Source organism: Drosophila santomea, unplaced genomic scaffold, assembly GCF_016746245.2.
Source record: "Drosophila santomea strain STO CAGO 1482 unplaced genomic scaffold, Prin_Dsan_1.1 Segkk13_quiver_pilon_scaf, whole genome shotgun sequence".
NCBI classification, from domain to species: Eukaryota; Metazoa; Arthropoda; class Insecta; order Diptera; family Drosophilidae; genus Drosophila; species Drosophila santomea.
The window spans coordinates 145,770-151,769 of NW_025318946.1; positions in this window are offsets into that span (position 1 = coordinate 145,770).

The following is a 6,000-nucleotide window of genomic DNA, read 5'->3' on the forward strand; positions in this document are numbered from 1 at the left end:
AAAACACTGAACACTTTTAGCGGCCTATTATTAGTCCGAATAATGCTGTACAATAAAAATAACTTAATCCCCTCTAATATACTCGTATGTTCTTTGCATTTAAATATTTTATAGTACTTTTTATTTATACAGACCTTTAGCGTGGAGATAATATAATTAATGGTATACGAAGTAAATTTTATAAATGTGTATTTCAATTCTAGTTCTGGTCAACAGCACAATTAGTTAGGTAGCCAGATATGCATAAAATGGCATTGCAATGATGTTTGCAAATGTTTTTTATGTCACTTATTTATCACGTAAGCATTTTCTTATTAGATGAGCAGAAAGCATTGCACAATACACAGGATAACCAAGATACATTTTAATTATTTACACACAGAAAAGTGTATTTCTGTCATGATTATAATTTACAATTTTGTCATGGAAGTCGCGATGTGATTATCAAACCAATGAATTGTCGGTTGAAACTAGATAAAGGAAGAACTTGGAATCCTCCCCATTCCGTTCCAGCCCTTCGTATTCACGTAATGGAAGATTTTGTCTCTCTTCTCTCTGGAACTTAATTTTCCTCCACCAAATATTTTGTAAACACAGAAGTATTTTGTAAACACAAAAGTATTTGTGTATATTACACAAGTTATTGATTTATTTCCATTTAGTTATATTTAACTCCTAGAAGGGCATTGACAAAGCTGTTACCAACGTTGCAATGAAAATGGTCTGCATATTTAAGAAATTCATATATGGCACGCCAGACATCGACATCTATTCACTTACTTTTCAGCGGCTTTGTCGAAAAAGATATAAATTAGTTTTAGAATAAGGAAAAAAAATAACTCTCTAAGAACTTTTATTTTACTTAAAGGAACTTCAGAAGTTCTAGATTTCTGCATTCAGAGTAAACTTTTATATATAAATTGGGAATTTCCACTAAAATTAGCGCATGCGCGAAGAAAATATTGTAAATAAGAGCTGTAACACAGTTATTAAACGCCAAATACATGATTATTTTATTTTAATTAAAGTAACAAAAAACAAACAAAATTAAAACGTCATTAGATTCCAGTTCGCTTATTTAACAAATTGTTGTAATCTTTGAAATTAATATAATTCGGCTAAACTTAAACTGGAAGTTTTTCGTTTTTATTCCATAGTAAAAATCATACTAATTCTACAATTTTATGTCTTCGTCTTTTTTTAAGACACGCCTAAGAAAAGCAAATTTATATTATATTTTCAATCACTAAAAATCATCGTCATATGAATGCACTTAAATATATCTCTGATTTTAAGACTAAGTTTGTTATAAGTTTAAGTTGCCTTAAACTTGTACAATTCCTTTGATTATGAAAACTGAAAAAATAGTTACTCCATTTTAAAAATATTTCTTATTTTTATTCCCTTTACTCGTAGAGTAATATGGTATAGTTGAGTATGTGTGTTATGTATGTAACAGGTAAAAGGAAGCGTTTCCAACCATATATATTCTTGATCAGGATGAATTTTGACATTTGTGATATTTTTTCATATTTTTATTAGTCTTGATAATTTTTATGGATCTGCCAAAAAAAATTTTGCCACGCCCACTTTATCGCCCACAAGCCGGCCAAACCTTTAACGCCCACACTTTTGAAAACTATTTGGATATTTTCGTTTCCCGTTTTATGCCTTAAAAATTTCCATCGATATTCCCCAAAAACATTTTGGACACGCCCTATGCCGTCTATTGCGTTGACGATATCCTCGCCTATTAGATGCCCGTTACTTAGCTAGTTGGCGTGCGAGCAAGAAATTTCCTCATTGCTTTGGCATCATTATTTAAAAATGTGAATGGCGTGTCTTCTAGCTTCAAAGCAAACGGTCGTGTTTTTTTTTCTGCGCTCTGAATTTATTTTGGTTTTGCCAAATCCAGCGGTGTATTTTAATAAATTCTTGAATAATTGAATTTCATAATCAGTACTAGTTAAAGTTCCGTTCGCTTCGCAAGTGAATCTTTTGTGATTTGTGCATTATTTTAATAAATTAATTCAATCTGATCTCTTTCTGTCTTTGTGTTTTGTTTACTCTCTCTTTCGTGCGTTGTCCGTAGTGCTGTTTGGTGTTGTTTTTGTACTTAACTGTACGGTGTACCCGCTCTCCCGCTCTCTCGCTCTCCCACACAAAATTCTAAAGTGCAGACTGCGCTCTTGCGGTACATTTTTGATTTTGTCTTTTGGTACAGTGGTCAAAACCCAATTAAACATGGAAACCAATGTTGTCTGCTTCCATAACAAATGCCGTCAGGTAATAAAGCCTGAGCAGTCAAAAATGACCTGTTGGCTATGTTATAGAATGGTGCACACTAAGTGCGCTGGCTTCAACGGATGAACAAGTGATGACCTAGCTAAAGGCCCTAATCTAAAATACTGTTGTGATACTTGCCTAGGAGTTGCAAATGAAATGAAACTCTTTATGCACCAAACTAAAGGTGGCTTGAAAGGACTGATCAGCAGTTTTGGCTAGAGATGGTTTTCGTCGAGCTGATGATCTTCTTTCCGTGCTAGATTCACAATTTAATAGCCTCAAGCTATTGGAGGAATCTCCAAAGCGCAAGAAAGCCGCTGGTGGTAGGCTTCCTAAGGGGAATGCCCGGCAACATTCGGCAAGCGATCAACAGGAATCCACAGCTGATCAGTTGACGATTGCAGCAAACCCTCAAATGTTGCTTAGATCGGCAGCTAAAAAAGATTCGGAGGAATCCGATCAATCCGTTGTGGAGGGAGTCCAGCCTGGGATTGCTACAGATTCCGTTTTGTCCGCACTGGTTTCTCAACCGGTGATTCCACCCGTCCCGAATTGTTTACCACAAAGAAATATTGAGTCCGGACTACCGGATCAAGTTGGCACTTCAGAAATACCACCTGCAGTGCCGAAACCCCACTCGGTGGTTCCACTAAAGAAACAAATTTTTGTTTCTCGGCTTTCCCCTGATCAAACATCATCTGATGTACTGTCTTATATACAAGACAAAACAAAAGCCGACAACATAAAAGTGAAAAAATTTAACTTTTCTGACGCTAGAGACATCTCATCTTTCAAGATAACTCTCGACCATATGTTCTGGTGATTTTTGGCCGGATAGTATGGTTGTGAAAGAGTTCGAAGCGAAGATCAACAAGAGAGAACGATATAGTCGAGTTCCCCGACTATCTGATACCCGTTACTCACCTAGTGGAAGTGCGAAGGAGAGTCTTCAACACTGACAGTTTTTGGCGGTTTGTGGGCGTTTGTGTGGGCGTGGCAAAAAGTTTTTTGGCAAATCGATAGAAATTTACAAGACTAATACAAAAATGAAAAAATATTAAAACATTTTTCAAAAGTGTGGGCGTGGCAGCTTTGGGCGGTTTGTGGGCGTTAGAGTGGGCGTGGCAACATGAATCGACAAACATGCACTGCGTCTGTGTCTCTGGAGTCTGTATGCCTAATCTCAACTTTCTAGCTTTTATAGATCCTGAGATCTCGACGTTCATACGGACAGGCAGACGGACATGGCCAGATCGACTCATCTATTGATCCTGATCAAGAATATATATACTTTATATGGTCGGAAACGCTTCTTTATGCCTGTTACATACTTTTCAACGAATCTAGTATACCCTTTTACTCTACGAGTAACGGGTATAAAAATATAAAAAAAGGGCCCGTGGGAATTAATCTTCCCTCAAGTGGCCAGATCACTGCCTACTCTATAGCGCTCATTCAACTAATAGTTCGATTTAATATTAGGGGTATGTATATCTAGCCCAACGTATACGGAGTCACTCATAATGACGGGGTACGTGAAGTAGTTTCCTGGCATGTGAACAATATGCTATGTGTTTTTAAGCATGGAAAAAAATTCACTGCAAGATATGACATTGGTGATTTCTACACTAATGGAATTTTCGACCTAGGTCACCGTGGGAAAACATCTTTGAAAATATTTCAATAGATGATTTCAAAAATATGGGCAACAAAATGTGGATAATATTACAAGTAGGGATACTCAACCCGAAATCGGATAATAGCACTGTATAACTCTCATTTGCGACTTAACAAAATATTTAGTGGCCGTACCGATAGCAAACAAAAACGCAAACACCGTAGCAAAGGCGATTTTTCAGTCTTGTATACTGAAGTACGGTCCGATGAAGACGTTCACTACGTCATTACATGGGAACAGAATATAAGTATTCAATAATCACAGATTTATGCAAAAACTTATTAATAAAAAATATAACCTCCATTGCTTATCACCATCACACACACAGCATTCGAAAGAAGTCTCAGAACTTTAAATGAATATATACGATCCTAAATATCAGTTGACAAAACTGACTGGGACATCTGGCTCCATTATTTCGTTTTTTGTTTTAATTAAACACCCTCTATGGTATAAAATTATTGTCCATACGAGCTAGTATTTGGTAGAACCAATAATTTGCCAAAACACTTTAACAGATTAAATAAAATAGAAGTTATCTACAATATAGACGATTACGCTAAGGAAAGTATGTTCAGGTTAGAGGAAGCATGTAATATAGCTAGGAATATGATTGAAGAACATAACAGGGAAAATAAGGAACTTTTCGATTTAAAAATAAATAATTTATATATAGTAGTAGGAGATAAAGTTGTATTAAGAAATAAAGTAGGACATAAACTAGAATCGAAAAATACGGGACCCCATAAGGTAGAAAATATAAAAGAAAGAGATACAAAAAAAAAACAAGAGAGAACGCTATAGTCGAGTTCCCCGACTATCTGATACCCGTTACTCAGCTAGTGAAAGGGAGAAGGAGAGTCTTAAACACAGTTTTTGGCGGTTTGTATGTGTTATAGTGGGCGTGGCAGAAAGTTTTTTTGGAAATCGATAGAAAATTACAAGACTAATACAAAAATGAAAAAATATCAAAACATTTTTCAAATGTGTGGGCGTGGCAGTTTTGGGTGGCTTGTGGGCGTTAGAGTGGGCATGGCAACATGAATCGACAAACTTGCGCTGCGTCTATGTCTCTGGAGTCTGTATGCTTAATCTCAACTTTCTAGCTTTTGTAGTTCCTGAGATCACAGCGTTCATACGGACGGACAGACAGACGGACATGGTCATATCGACTCGGCTATTGGTCCTGATCAAGAATATATATACTTTATATGGTCGGAAACGCTTCCTTCTGCCTGTTACATACTTTTCAACGAATCTAGTATACCCTTTTACTCTACGAGTAACGGGTATAATAATACACAAGGACTGTTATGAGTGTAAGCAGCTATAAATTTTATATTACTTACTGCGGTTTGCCCTCTGCCAACTACGCTGCTCCTCGGTTTAGAACTCAAAACCTTAACCAATCTTAAATTCAGGTTTTCAGTTTAACCTTATAACTTAACCTATAGATAGCCTTAAACTTGCTTACACTCATTTCTGTGATCTGGAAATCTTCCTAAACTCTAATCTTTGAGATTCAAACGTCTCTTGTTATTCTCTTTCGTAACTTATAAATATGCACTGCGATGTAAATTCTTCTGTATCAAACTAAAACTATCAGATACCTGATACTAGATTAAGTATTAATATTAAATATATAGTACTACAATGGAATTGAAAATATAAAATAAATGGAAATAAATAAATAAAAATTAAATAACTAATAATAATGAATAAAAATACAAGTTTAAACAATTACGCGCGCCCGCCAATCTGCTATAGGGAAGGACCACACTGCTCAACGCGAGCTGGCCACTCTTAATATAGAGTGGCCAATATAAGGCGGGCGTTTGGCCGTATATCGCCACTCAGCAGCCGATAGTGATCAGTGTGACCACTTTCCATGGCTCTGATGGCCTCTTTTAGTTCCCAATGTCCGGAGAAACATCAGCCGAGTTTAGTATTTACATTTTTAGATATTCATTTCTATTTTCACTTTTGGGAATCACTTTTGGGACTAAAAACTAATAACAATGTGCATAGGAACTAAC